At 43.0% G+C, this 16195-nt stretch overlaps 1 pseudogene; it reads right to left on the reverse strand.

Moving 5' to 3' along the window:
- Positions 1 to 692: 692 nt before the first annotated feature.
- On the reverse strand, positions 693 to 810 carry LOC124790287 (annotated as a pseudogene).
- Between the last annotated feature and the right edge of the window lie 15385 nt (positions 811 to 16195).

Raw genomic sequence — 16195 nt, forward strand, 5'->3', positions numbered from 1 at the left:
TTAAACTCGTATGCTAACCTTTGACTAAATAGGCCCTAATTTGAACTGAACTGTAACTGGTCTGAACACAACCTGTCTTTATATTAAATGCACGACTGAAGCAAAACAGTTACCTGGCCGTAATCAAAATTTCCACTTACCTCGCATCTTGACAATACTGTTGCAGTCCACATGGTACAATGTGTTAATGCGTAATGGTAAACCTTCTTTAGACAGTGGGATGGGGAGAGTAACTATTCCTATGAAATGATATTCCAAGAGAGCGATTTTAGAATTAAGTATGTACTGAAAAAGACAGAGTAAAGCTTCGCGTGACCTTCACACATAACATTGGCCTGATCAATACTATGCTTAACAAAGTGAACAATTGGTTAAGAAGGTTATATTATTAAGACTGAATTTCTATAAAAGCCAAACAGCTTAACCAGTTGATATCTTAATTCTTGATTCAGGGAAGTGGGATAGTCTTCCTCCCAGCTCTGACAGGTTAACCATTCCGTCTTCAGGCCACGAGTGGCCTACAGGGACCATCCGACCGCCGTGTCATCCTCAGTGGAGGATGCATATAGGAGGGGTGTGGGGTCAGCACTCTGCTCTCCCAGTCGTTATGATGGTATTCTTGACCGAAGCCGCTACTATTCCGTTGAGTAGCTCCTCAATTGGCATCACGAGGCTGAGTGCACCCCGAAAAATGGCAACAGCACATGGCGGCCTAGATGGTCACCCATCCAAGTGTCGACCACGCCCGACAGCGCTTAACATCGGCGATCTCACGGGAACCGGTGTATCCACTGCGGCAAGGCCGTTGCCCGACATGTTAACCAGCTAACATTAATCATCCCTAGTTGCGCAGTGTTGCATTCTAACCTCAGACATCTTCTCTTCAAAATCAATAACCTTACTCAAAATTTATATCTATTTCGCTTCCAGTACATACATCATATTCATCCCTTCTGTCCTTTACAATAAATCTTCTTTCACCGAACAGATAATTAATTAAGTTGTGGTAAGGTCTTATGGTACCAAACTGCTTATATCATCGGTCCCTAAACTTACACACTACTTAATCTAACTTAAACTAATTTACGCCATGGACAACACACACACCCATGCCCGAGAGAGGACTCGAACCTTCGACGGGGGGAGCCGCGCGGACCGTGCAAGACGCCCTAGACCGAGCGGCTACCCCCACGGCTCTAACAGTTACATCAGAAGCCAACACAGGACTACTGAATATGTCCATCATCTACCACACTTCAACTGAAAATATATCAGACTGCGCAGCGACAAAGACTGTGCCACCACAAGACCAAAGACTATTTAACAGTAACACAACTTGCTCTCTCTCTGACGTGCATACCGATAACCTACAAAAATCAAAATGACATGCACACTTTACAATGGCTCCTGATTGCATGATGTAGATCATGCCGTCAGTGTTGAAGATTCTGAATACTTTGTATTATTTTTATTAACAAAAACTGTGAAAATTGTGGAAGGTGGATGGTATTTCTTGTAGCTTATTTAAATAATATCTTCCATTTGCCACTATGTTAACATAATATTGAAGTCCTTTGAGTAGTCTACGGAGAAGTGTGTGTTGCAGTTTAAGTTAGGACGAAAAGCAGCGGAAGCTACAGCAGAATCGTAGGAAGGAAGATTCATCCCCGACATCATGGGGACGAAGTGGAATCGAAATTTTTACAGTCCACGAGCTGCCCATGAGAGACTGTCTTATTATCGTACTTAAAATAACTGATAGACCCGTGGTCTAGGGGTAGCGTCTTTGATTCATAATGAAAACGTCTTCGGTCCCGGGTTCGATCCCCGCCACTGCCTGAAATTTGACAAATAACCAGCATTGGCGGCCGAAGAGTTCCGGCATAAGAAGTCAGCCTCATTCTGCCAACGCCCTTGTCAAAGAGGGCGGAGGAGCGGATAGAGGTTCAGGGCACTCTCTTGTCCTAGGGGTGGGAAATTGCCCCTAAAGGCGGAAGAATCAGCAATGATCAACGACATGAAGATGCAGAAGGCAATGGAAACCACTGCATTAAAGACACGTAACGTGTATCCACAGGACATGTTGCCTGTAATTGAAGAAGTGTCATGATGATATCTCCATTGGCAAAAGATTCCGGAATAGTCCCCCATTCGGATCTCCGGGAGGGGACTGCCAAGGGGGAGGTTACCATGAGAAAAGATTGAATAGTCAACGAAAGGATAACGTTCTACGAGTCGGGGCGTGGAATGTCAGAAGCTTGAACGTGGTAGGGAAACTAGAAAATGTGAAAAGGGAAATGCAAAGGCTCAATATAGATATAGTAGGGGTCAGTGAAGTGAAGTGGAAGGATTTCTGGTCAGATGAGTATCGGGTAATATCAACAGCAGCAGAAAATGGTATAACAGGTGTAGGATTCATTATGAATAGGAAGGTAGGGCAGAGGGTGTGTTACTGTGAACAGTTCAATGACCGGGTTGTTCTAATCAGAATCGACAGCAGACCAACACCGACAACGATAGTTCAGGTATACATGCCGACGTCGCAAGCTGAAGATGAACAGATAGAGAAAGTGTATGAGGATATTGAAAGGGTAATGCAGTATGTAAAGGGGGACGAAAATCTAATAGTCATGGGCAACTGGAATGCAGTTGTAGGGGAAGGAGTAGAAGAAAAGGTTACAGGAGAATATGGCCTTGGGACAAGGAATGAAAGGGGAGAAAGACTAATTGAGTTCTGTAACAAGTTTCAGCTAGTAATAGCGAATACCCTGCTCAATAATCACAAGAGGAGGAGGTATACTTGGAAAAGGCCGGGAGATATGGGAAGATTTCAATTAGATTACATCATGGTCAGACAGACATTCCGAAATCAGATACTGGATTGTAAGGCGTACCCAGCAGCAGATATAGACTCAGATCACAATATAGTAGTGATGAAGAGTAGGCTGAAGTTCAAGACATTAGTCAGAAAGAATCAATACGCAAAGAAGTAGGATACGGAAGTACTAAGGAATGACGAGATACGTTTGAAGTTCTCTAACGCTATAGATACAGCTATAAGGAATAGCGCAGTAGGCAGTACAGTTGAAGAGGAATGGACATCTCTAAAAAGGGCCATCGCAGAAGTTGGGAAGGAAAACATAGGTACAAAGAAGGTAGCTGCGAAGAAACCATGGATGACAGAAGAAATACTTCAGTTGATTGATGAAAGGAGGAAGTACAAACATGTTTCGGGAAAATCAGGAATACAGAAATACAAGTCGCTGAGGAATGAAATAAATAGGAAGTGCAGGGAAGCTAAGACGAAATGACTGCAGGAAAAATGTGAAGACATCGAAAAAGATATGATTGTCGGAAGGACAGACTTAGCATACAGGAAAGTCAAAACAACCTTTGGTGACATTAAAAGCAACGGTGGTAACATTAAGAGTGCAACGGGAATTCCACTGTTAAATGCAGAGGAGAGAGCAGATAGGTGGAAAAAATACATTGAAAGCCTCTATGAGGGTGAAGATTTGTCTGGTGTGATAGAAGAAGAAACAGGAGTCGATTTAGAAGAGATATGGGATCCAGTATTAGAATCGGAATTTAAAAGAGCTTTGGAGGACTTACGGTCAAATAAGGCAGAAGGGATAGATAACATTCCATCAGAATTTCTAAAATCATTGGGGGAAGTGGCAACAAAACGACTATTCACGTTGGTGTGTAGAATATATGAGTCTGGCGACATACCATCTGACTTTCGGAAAAGCATCATCCACACAATTCCGAAGACGGCAAGAGCTGACAAGTGCGAGAATTATCGCACAATCAGCTTAACAGCTCATGCATCGAAGCTGCTTACAAGAATAATATACAGAAGAATGGAAAAGAAAATTGAGAATGCGCTAGGTGACGATCAGTTTGGCTTTAGGAAAAGTAAAGGGACGAGAGAGGCAATTCTGACGTTACGGCTAATAATGGAAGCAAGGCTAAAGAAAAATCAAGACTCTTTCATAGGATTTGTCGACATGGAAAAATCGTTCGACAATATAAAATGGTGCAAGCTGTTTGAGATTCTGAAAAAAGTAGGGGTAAGCTATAGGGAGAGTCGGGTCATATACAATATGTACAACAACCAAGAGGGAATAATAAGAGTGGACGATCAAGAACGAAGTGCTCGTATTAAGAAGGGTGTAAGACAAGGCTGTAGCCTTTCGCCCCTACTCTTCAGTCTGTACATCGGGGAAGCAATGATGGAAATAAAAGAAAGGTTCAGGAGTGAAATTAAAATACTAGCTGGAAGGATATCAATGATACGATTCGCTGGTGACATTGCTATCCTGAGTGAAAGTGAAGAAGAATTAAATGATCTGCTGAACGGAATGAACAGTCTAATGAGTACACAGTATGGTTTGAGAGTAAATCGGAGAAAGACGAAGGTAATGAGAAGTAGTAGAAATGAGAACAGCCAGAAACTTAACATCAGGGTTGAAGTCAATGAAGTCAATGAAGTTAAGGAATTCTGCTACCTTGGCAGTAAAATAATTAATGACGGACGGAGCAAGGAGGACATCAAAAGCAGACTCGCTATGGCAAAAAAGGCATTTCTGGCCAAGAGAAGTTTACTAATATCAAATACCGGCCTTAATTTGAGGAAGAAATTTCTGAGGATGTACGCCTGGAGTACAGCATTGTATGGTAGAGAAACATGGACTGTGGGAAAACCGGAACAGAAGAGAATAGAAACATTTGAGATGTGGTGCTACAGACGAATGTTGAAAATTAGGTGGACTGATAAGGTAAGGAATGAGGAGGTTCTACGCAGAATCGGAGAGGAAAGGAATATGTGGAAAACACTGATAGGGAGAAGGGACAGGATGATAGGACATCTGCTAAGACATGAGGGAATGACTTCCATGGTACTAGAGGGAGCTGTAGAGGGCAAAAACTGTAGAGGAAGACTGAGATTGGAATACGTCAAGCAAATAATTGAGGACGTAGGTTGCAAGTGCTACTCTGAGATGAAGTGGTTGACACAGGAAAGGAATTCGTGGCGGGCCGCATCAAACCAGTCTGTAGACTGATGACCAAAAAATAAATAATTAAGATAATTATCATTTATTGTTCCGTCTCAGTCGTACATTTTTAATTGTATTAAATGTTTCGATCATACTGGATCATCTTCAGATCTAAGTAGTTGCGTCAGCAACCTGTCTTGTCTAATCGGAATCACGTATCGGAGTTCTGTACCGCGTTATGCGATTCTGATAGGATAAGACTGGTTGCAAGCGCAACTACTTAGATCTGAAGATTACCCAGTGTGATCGAATCACGTAACATAATTAAAGATGTGCAACTGACACAGCACAATAATAGAGAATTACCTTCATTATCAGAACGTTATCGAATTCGAAACTCGATTACAGTACGCTGTTTCTCATGCATCCAAATAGTTACGTTACACACCGCCAATTTACACGCAACAATTAGGAGCCTTCTAGCGTCAGAGGGCTCCAGATAATTCTTTTATTTAAAAAGTTAATAGTTTTCACACTTTCGGAGTCACTACTATTCAGCAAGCCGTCATAAATTTTAAAGTCCACTACTGAGCTAATTCATCAGCGTTGTCTTATTATTATAATGTACTGAAAAAGTCCTGATTGTTAGTTTGTTAGTCGCTATTAGATACCTCAAGTGGCAGTAACCATACATTCACTACCACTAGAAAACTGATTAGCTAAATCACAGACGCCGTCTTGTTGCCCCACAGCCCCAACATCATTTTACAAATTAACTTCCTTAATCACTGCACGGCCTTTCTCAGTCTGAGTGAAGGGGTTGCTGTTAAGTACGAGATGATGGCGGTGTTGAGCCTTTAATAGTAATTAAAGCGCTACTTCTCGCGTCTTCTTAAAAATTATTGGGTTATGATTCTGAGGTTTTTCAAAAAAACGGTTCAAATGGCTCTGAGCACTATGGGACTTAACATTTGAGGTCATCAGTCCCATAGAACTTAGAACTACTTAAACCTAACTAACCTAAGGACATCACATACATCCATGCCCGATGCAGGACTGGAACCTGCGACCGTAGCAGTCGCGCGGTTCCGGACTGAAGCACCTAGAACCGCTCGGCCACCGCGGCCGGCGTCTGAGGGTTTTCGTCAAGTACGCAACCATATGTAACGGTACGGAAATTATATGTCTCATGGGGACAAAATGTATCTGATAAAAGTGACTTGAGATAGGAACTCACATAAGGGGACGAGTGCCGGTATTGTTGCGGGGCAGAAGTTCATAAAACAGAACACTGACTGGCAGTAGTTCGTGATTATGACAGTTCAACCATGGCCTGTATCACGGTACAAAGAATTTTCTGCGTGGTACCAGAACCGGGAGATGCCAGAGTCTTCAAAACGAATTCCTGTGATTGAATTCTGAACACAAGAGAAAAAAAGAGTCGATAGTGATCCTGACTGTCGTCTGCAAGATTCGTACGATCACTTTTTTTGGAGCACCGACGTTAAGCAGTTACAGAAAACCATGCGTCACACGCTTTGGCTTTCGAAACAATGCTGTTACAGCAATTCTCTACTTCCCACAGATAGTTCTTAACCGAATATGTTCACGATGATGCATCGGAATTAGCTAGAATACAGACATTATTGTATTCCGGGCTGGCAAGAGAAAACTGACACTGAATTGCCGTATTTCTCATAATATGATCAAACAGTGAAATTAATTCAGTCTAGAAGTGCAAGTGAAGAACTTGCAAAGGGGCTCCATTAAGCAGAAAATGAAGATGATATTCAAGCTAAAAAATAGACTGGGTAGTACAATAAGTGACGAATACGATTGTGCGACAGATACAAATTTACTCGCTGGCTAATGTTGAGCTATTAGAGAAATAAGAATGTGATTTGTTCGAAACTCTACAACAGGGGAAAATGAAGCTTTTTTATGTTGCTGAAATAAGTCTGCGGAATATTTGTCACAATTCAACTGAGTGCTTGATAACGTTAATAGTCTATATTTTGTCACTGATATACGATAGTTGGTAACATTTTTGCGACCTATACGGTTTTAGAAAGCATTCATTATTATAATGAGACGATATAAGTGCTACCTTAATCAACACCTTATTCTGTGCAATTACAGCGAACAGTACTAGCTGCTGCATGAAAATGGAAGGCGTCCTGACATATATCGATAATTACAGATTTGTTAACCGGTCTTACCAATACGTTCCAAAAAGCGGCCTGCCAAATTGCAATTTTTCAGGGGGTCATATCTCGGGATCTGTGTTTTATATAGCTCGTGGTCTAGCGATCATTTGTATACTTATCGGAAGAATGGGCATAGTTCAGATATCCTGCAGTACAGGGTAAAAATTTAAACATTACACACTTCGTGCAGCCTAAGCCAACTTAGCGCAAAACGGTTGGTTCTTCTACATTAGGAATGGTCGAGGGTGTTCCTCAGACGCCTCGTAAAAGAAGCGTTTGCTCATGGGCGGTTACAGAGAAAACGCTAAAGGACCATTACTTTCGGGTACCAAAAGTACCAGTTGTGGGAGTGGCCACTTCTGTAATTTTTATTCATGGCAAATTGTTCAAATTTTTACCAAGTGTTCTTAAGACAATGTTCTCGCGGAAAAGTGACTCGTTTTCCGATATCATTATCCATTATCGAGAGCCAATCGTTCAAGCACATAAATTACGAACATAAATTATGCACTAATATCCAGTCTGAGGCGTAAATGTAGTTTTAATTGACGGAATAAGCATACGTCAAGGTTTCTGGGGCCATTGTAAGTGTACAGGGATCTCTGTATAACGCACACTTCATCCGTATATATGGTTCTACACTAGGAAATTATTTCATGGTACCACAAGTCGAAGTAAGCACCTTACTAAACATTTGTTGTCATACGGAGTTCTTTGTATGTGCGAGTCAACCAACGCACTTTAACGCATTTTTAGTATACTACAGAAGTTGCCAAAAAATGTAATGTAATGTAAAGGGAATTTGCGTTCGATGGGAATCGATTTTGTTCCAACCTTACACTGTGAGTACTTATTTGTATTTTTATATGTGTCAAGCTATGTAAATGTGCCGTAGCAAATAAACTAACCAAACTTTACCGATTTAATTTTTTTTTTTTTTTTTTTTTTTTTTGTTACATATGCAGCACACTCTCCTCTGACAAGGAAAAGAAAGAAGCCAACTGAACATGCTTCAGTTGGAGATCAAAAAGGAGACATTGTAAATGAAAAAGAGGGATGAGTGGAGACCATATGTAGGCTTGAGAGTTGTGAACACCTCCCTCTCACCAGACCGGTGAACATGAAAAAGTTTGCTCATTTTCCCCTACCCCCTAAAACCAAGTGTTAAACCCTGAGCGAACCATCCCCAACGAAGTGTGTGGAGAGGAGACAATGGTGGTTGAAGGGAAAAACAGCATACTGTAAACGTGGAAGAAAGAAACAGCGGCACTGAGGGAGAAAAAGAATAGTACAAAGTGAATGGCATTGTGACAGAAAGACAGTGAAAGTGGCCGAGAAGGGGACAGCTGTAAGGAAGAGCGATGAATACGTACAGTGACAAGAGGGAGAGAGACAGACAGGAGATAGTGTCACTGGGAAAAAAAGGAGTGAGTGGAAGAGATATATGTATGAACAGTGGCAGTGAGAGGGAGGTGATGAGTACGAAAGCTTCACTACAAAGAGAGGCTAAGGATATAGAACGTCCTGCGTTAAAAGAGTGCAAATATATTAGCATGCCAAAATTATTGACGGGGAAGGCATAATGACAACTGGGGCAGCTGGTTCCCCACGTTTCTGTGAGAGACTTTTAAAGAGGGGCATATTCGCCTTTTTTGTACTCTGACAGAAACATTTTTCTGTTGCTATCAGCTATTGTTTAATCTAGTTAATCTAAACATAAAATCTGCAAAACAAATGTAAATTCAATATTTATCCACGCAGTTATTTCACCTTAGGACGCGACAAGGCACAAATATGATGAAGCAAATGATCTGAAGAACCTTGGGCATGGCTTGTGGCGGCGATTCCAAAAGTAAGTCACGTGATATCTCCAATGGACATCCAGGAGGCTTCCTCACAATATAAAACACCTAAGTAACGCTCGCTTAATAACCAACATGAAGACAGACAAACTGCAAATGTGCCTTCTGGAGCCTCTCATCTTTGGCAGGCGGCGCTATCTAACATGAATCTCTTCCGCCGGAATCATACAGTGCTTTTTTCCGTAAGACTGCTACACGATACTGCTACATGATTACGTATCTAACAGGGAATTATGCAAAGTAAGATTGATGTGTGGAGGACTTCTATCGACCTTGGCAGCATGCAGCGACCATCCGTGTGAGCGACCTGACTTCCAACAAGACATTCATCGCTATCTCGTTAAAATCATTTCGTAGAGCCATTTTCGAAATAACTACAAATGTCAACCTTCTGGCCATTCCCTTTGCACAATTATCATCTGTCTTACAACGACAGAAGCGGCGCATTGTCTGCTTGGGCTATGTAGTTTCGATTATAAGGTTAGTCACGTCTAGTTCCTGATTTTCAAATAATCTTTCTCCCAGAATGCTCAGAAATTGTGGTAATCGTAAGCAAGTAGAATAAATATTCATTTCAGAATATAAAGGCTGTTTCAAAAATAGAGTGCATGATTTCAGGTGTATATCCCAGTATTGGGACAAAAAAAAATGTTCATTACACATATTCTCAGAAAAGATTGTGAGCCGTGCGTGGCTCATGTTTATGCCGTTTATTGTTTGTCATCTTGTCTTTACGGTACTGTAGCCTCGTTTCTTATTCGATTTACTGGCGTCACTAAGTTGCTGGTTTGCCTGCCCGTGAGTGGCAGCAGCTGCGCATATCGATATGAGCACTGTCGTATTATCTTTGAAGCGGCCGCCAGTACTTCCGGCTCGTCGTCTGCCGGGGGGTTCATTCGGGACAGAGCGCCAGTGAGGTGTGGACAGCCAGTACTCGCCGACAGCTGGCGACACACATGCTCTGTCCGACGGAGGAGACTGGAGCGGGAACAACCGTTGGTTGGTCGTTCGGTCGGTCGTCTCATCGGGCGACGCGTACTTTGTCTTTTGACCGTTTCTGGGCCTCGTCAGTTGGTCATCTTGCCGGACGTGGGTCGGTTCCTTCCTTGTGGAGAGATGTCGGGTGGCCAATGGCCAAGTGTTGACTCTGCACGGTTGGGCCCGAGGTCCGAGCCAGTGTGTCCGGGTCGCCGTATTTCCGAGTTCCGAACGGACATGGAGTTGAGTCGGGATGGAGCTGCAGTGAGGTCCGGACGGCCAAGACTCGCCCGTCTGTTGCTGACACACATGAACGTCGGTGGGGACGACCCTGGTTGGTCGTACGGTAGGCCGTCTCATCGGCCGACGTATATTTGATCGCCGACCGCTTCGGGTTCTCTGTGTGTGTCGACTTGGCATTCGTCCTGGTTGTTCCACAGTGATTGCCTTTACGATTGTTCGATTCTTGTGGAAGTGTTTTCGTGGAACTGTTTCTAGCTTGTGTAATTTCGACTGAGCAGTTTTGTTAATGCTGTGTGCGTACTGCAGTAGGCAGTCGGTCGGTTGGGACAGTGCAGCGAGGAAGTCTCGGCGCCGAGGGCATTAGCGTAGTGTTCCGCACTGTGTTTTTCCTCGCCGTGTTGATGCTGTCCGTACCGCGTGTAGTTTGACAGCCTTTGGTGTTGTTCATATTTTTGAGTGGTTATTGTGCCTTCGCTGTTTTTAGACGCCAATTTTGAAGACGTTGTGATGCTGGTGTCTTCGATCTCGGCTGATATTTTCCTTTGTCTTGCCGTTGGTGGGCGCAGCGGAATTGATTAGGTTGTTGGTCAGTCCTGCAGCTGTCCCTGATTACTTAATCTTAGTCTTGGCTGTCTATCTCACCTAACCTTACGTTAGAGTTACATCCTCAGGCCGACCCTTGGAGCACTTCTGACCACCACTGTTCTGTTATTTTAGATTGCGATTTTCTTTTAGTCTCAAGTACTGTGCGAGGCCTTCAGCCGCCTATTAATTTAGTTTGTTTTCATTTTAAAATAAGGCCTTCAGTCGACTTAAATTAAGGTTTCGAGGTTGAATTGTTTAAAACTTATTTTAAGAAAGGAGATTTTGTTCTATTGAAACGGTACAGTAGTTTCCGCTCTATAAGCAGCAGGTTTCGCTGCTCGCTCGCACCGGGAAATAGAAACAGGGGCGGCTCCGCAGCCAATTTTATTACACGACGCGGCCGGCCGCGGGTGCAACAGAACCCATGTGAACGGGTGGAAAGAAATGTGTCAGGCTTCATAATACGTATTTATATGTGTCGTGTATTATGCATTTCTTGTACGTGGATATGAATCTGCACATGAACTTTCCTAATCCTCTTCACACCTTTCCGTAAAGCGTGGCCAAATCTTTGTTGGGAAGTAGTTCTGTAGTATAGTAGTGCCAACCTTACTCCTGGCTAGGGGATCAGAGAGACAGCACAGGCAGGTAAAAGTCAAAGACTTTCCAGCGGCACAAGATTTTGGGGTGGAGAGGTTGGTCACGGCCAAGTGGTTCGACCACCCCCTCCACCTGACCCAGGAAGACCTCAGGGTGCCCGCCATATTCTAGGACTGTGACAGAAGACGGGTAAGTGAGCGGACGTGCCCTCAGTGCGTCTGTCTCAATGTTCACGCATGGACGAGAGGTATTTGAATATTTGACTAATTCTTTTATTTCCAGCTTCGGATTGTGCAAGGAAATGAATGATCTCGTTAATTTAGGAAATTTGACCCCCTGTGTTAATGTGTCTGGTCCCCAGTTTGCCTGTTATCCTGCTCACGTAGTGGATGTCGTATGTAAAATATTGGGAGGCTTCCGTGGTTTACATTTGGCCAACGCAATTCCGTCTTGCCCGTAAAAAAGTGCGTGCAGATTCCTATATAATGTACCCGAGCTATAAGTTGTAATATTGTAATATCTGTAAACTGAAACAATTGCTGCAATCGCTGTAAAGCCGAGTGATAATGTTTAAAATAAATAGATAATCGACTGTCATCAATCTTGAACATACCTTAAAAATCACAATGAAGTCAAGTTAGAGGAATTTATTGAAAATAAAAAGCTATAGAATGCAGGGACCCACACAGCGTGTGAGCCCTCCACCCCCTTGCCTAGTATCGACAGAAAGGGCACGCTCTCTAGGTAGCGCTCTCAAGGTCCACTCCCCAGTTATCCGTTGCGAAATTTTCATTCAGGGCTTGACGATATTAACTTTCATCTGGCGTCCCTAGGCAAGGAGGCAAGACGGTAAACTTTCACTATGTCAAATCTTTCTTATTTAGGCCTTAAGCCTTCAGTTCTTCAATGCTCAGTATGTGGCCTTCAGCCGAGCTTTTATGTAAAAGTTTTTTCTTTTTTTTAACTAAGGCCTTCAGCCGTGTGTATTCTTTGAGGCAATTTTAATAACTTGGGTTCGGGCTTTCAGACGTATTGTTTTTGAATCCTTTTAAGGGTATGTGTGATTAAGTGTTTTTAGGGAAATAAAGTTTGTGTGTTTTGTGCAACTAACAGTAATTGATCTTGGCCCCTTTCCACAACTATAACCTCATCCGCTGTGTCCTACGAATCCAGATTTTAAATTGGTTTCCGAGTTACAGCCTTCGAAACAGATATATTCACCGGAAAATGTTTCCTGCTGCAGGGAGTTATCTTTACATATTTTCAAAATGTGCACCTCCTTCTTGAATACAGGTCTCAGATATCTTGATGTCTTATGGCCCTGCAAACATAGTCCCAAATTCAAGCAATACCAGTATTTCTCCACAATCTGCTACAATTCGTTTCCGAAGGGATTCCGTGTTAGGCGCCAGAGACGAATACACCAACAATTTTAAATGGTTCCACATGTATAAATCGATAGGGTTCAAACTAGCTGAGCGTGGAGGCCGAGAAATAGGACCACCTTTACCTATCTGTCCATCATGAAACATTGGATCATTGACAGAACATATCTGGTGTAATAATCTAGGGGTAGCAGGGACCGTACACTTTGTAGTTGGTAGGGGTGCAACTGCTGATCTCGCAAGAGTCTCAGGAGATGAACATTCACTAGCACCGCTAATCTTCGCGCGCTGATGGGGGGAGTCATGTGCACAGGATTCAGAATCTCCTCCTTTTCGAGACTAGGAGACGTAAACTTGCAATTAGCGTACAGACGTTGATGGGGACATTCAGATGTCGTCCGACCTGGACATCTTATCTGTGGGTATCTCTCATGGCTCAAGCGACGAGCCAGAGCAGTACTGCCATCCGCTTACCGGTGTGTGGAGAAGGGTACCTATGTTACCTCTGTCTTTTCCCGCATTTCATGTTCCATTCACGAATGGCGCATCGTAAGAATGGATATCGGTAAAACTTCGTATGATATCTAATTTCTATTATTTTTCCTGCGTTATAATTTCACGAGATCCATGATGGAAGAAGAAAACGTGCTCATCCCTTCTTAGATAGTATGCCCACGAAATTTCACCACTAGACCTTTCCTTTATGGTCAACACCTCTCTTGCAGCGTCTACTTTGTTTTTTGAGCATCTATCTAACTCTCTCGCTTCGATTAAACAATCCAGCGAGCTTCGAGTAAACGATCCAGCGACGAAAAACGCAGCTTTTCGTTGGATCTTCCGTGTGTCCTCCATTAATCTTATTTGATAAAGGTACCATAGTGATGACATCCAAAGCTCTCTCCAACGGATGTTTTGCGAGTCACTTTTCCTGCGGATGAACTAAGTTTCCTTGAGATCCTCACAATGGACCCTAGCATCATTTGTTTTATGTGGTCAGTCCACTTTAGGTCGTTCCAGATGGTTATTTTACGATAGTTTCTGTTTCCAGTGGCTTGTCGCAATAGAGTGATCCTACTACAGTGGACCCCTCCGCCTGTTTGTGCGCAGTATACGACATTTATCTAGATTCAGGTTCAGTTATCAGTCCCTGGAGCAACCGTCGATCCTCTACACGTCTTCCTGCACTTCTGTCTTCTGGCACTGAAGTCTTCCTGTAGACAACAGCATCGTATGCAAACAGCTAAAACATCAAAACATTCAGGTAATTTTTAACATTCCCTTGGGGTATTCTCGAAATTACCTTAACTTTTTTTTTTTAAAAAAAAGGATCGGAAACGAGCGAAGATGCTTGTTATAACGGAAACCGGTGGAGAAAAAATATACAGTTGTACAGCTGATGGTGCAAATGTTGTTGTTGTGGTTTTCATTCCTGAGACTGGTTTGATGCAGCTCTCCATGCTACCCTATCCTCTGCAAGCTTCTTCATCTCCCAGTACCTACTGCAACTTACATCCTTCTGAATCTGCTTAGTGTATTCATCTCTTGGTCTCCCTCTACGATTTTTACCCTCCACGCTGCCCTCCAATACTAAACTGGTGATCCCTTGATGCCTCAGAGCATGTCCTACCAACCGATCCCTTCTTCTAGTCAAGTTGTGCAACAAACTTCTCTTCTTCCCAACCCTATTCAATACCTCCTCATTAGTTATGTGATCTACTCATACGATACTTTTAAAAACACTTACCTGCCGTAGACTGTCACCTAAATTTGGATATTTGTGGTAAGGTCTTTTGGGACCAAACTACTGAGGTCATCAAAATGATTCAAATGGCTCTGAGCACTATGGGACTTAACATCTTAGGTCATCAGTCCCCTAGAACTTAGAACTACTTAAACCTAACTAACCTAAGGACAGCATCACGAGGCAGAGAAAATCCCTGACCCCGCCGGGAATCGAACCCGGGCGTGGGAAGCGAGAACGCTACCGCACGACCACGAGATGCGGGCACTGAGGTCATCGGTCCGTAAGCTTACACGCTACTTAATGTAACGTAAACTAACTTAGCTAAGGACGGTACACACACCCATGCCCGAGGGAGAACTCGTTCCTATGACGGGAGGATCCACGCGGACCGTGACAAGACGCCAGACCGCGCGGCTACCCCGTGCGGCAGACTGTCGCCTAAGAAAAGTTTTATTAATGTTTACATACGTCTATTTTGTTTCATTAAGAGTGACATGTCGAGCTCTATTTGTAAGGTTGTCATGCAATTGATGTCCAACTGGTCGGATGCTCGAGAACCTCATATTTTGTTCACTAAATGACGGTGTGGATCTGTAGCGAATGTCTTCTGATAACTACCCAGAGCAGTATGGATGTCACGGAAAAAGAGAACGAGCTGAATTTTGTAAGATTTCTGTTTATGGAATCCATGTTTATTACCACAGAGGAGATTTTCGTTCACAGAAAATGTCACAATTCTACAACAAATTGACGTGAGCGATATAGACCCTTAATTACTCACATGTATAGACCCTTAATTACTCACATGTGTACGATGACCATTATTATAAACGAGAATAGCCCACATTTATTTCCAGTACCTTGATTCCTTTTTCTTGCTCCATCGACCGACGATATACTACTGTTAGAAGGGGAACAAGTTCTTTCTCGTAGCCGTGCGGGATTAGCCGAGCGGTCTCAGGAGTTGCAGTCGTGGACTGTACGGCTGGTCCCGGCGGATGTTCGAGTCCTCCTTCAGGCATGGGTGTGTGTGTTTGTCCTTAGGATAATTTAGGTTAAGTAGTGTGTAAGCTTAGGGACTGATAACCTTGCGAGGTGCCGGGGCTAGCAGTGCTTTAACACTAAATTCTTCTCGAATCTTCGTATGGAAATGATGCTCTAAGCCCCCCCCCCCACCCCCCCCCTCTTTTTCTTACTTTTGCTGTTGCACATGGATTGGGAAGAAACGCGAACTGACTGTAATCGACCCTGCAAGTGGAGTAGAAAAGAGTTTGGCACCTGCAATTATTGAATTTGATAGACGTTAATTAAATAAAGGAAAGTTTCAGTAATGTAGTGAGAAATGAAAGGGTTGCTCTACCGATTAACGGAATGAAAGTTCTGTCCAAAATAACAATTTGATTTATTATGACTAAACTCAAAATCATAAACAAAACACATGAAACATTTACAATACATCAAATTGGATCAAATTGGATACTCAAATAAATCCTGTGAAGGTGAAGTTGTCCATAAACTAAATTGTGACATTTATGACGAAGTGGTATGTGGAGCCAATCCCTTGCAACTCAAATCTTAAGAGAAACACCCA

The sequence above is a fragment of the Schistocerca piceifrons genome, chromosome 3, assembly GCF_021461385.2.
Source record: "Schistocerca piceifrons isolate TAMUIC-IGC-003096 chromosome 3, iqSchPice1.1, whole genome shotgun sequence".
In the NCBI taxonomy this organism is placed as follows: domain Eukaryota; kingdom Metazoa; phylum Arthropoda; class Insecta; order Orthoptera; family Acrididae; genus Schistocerca; species Schistocerca piceifrons.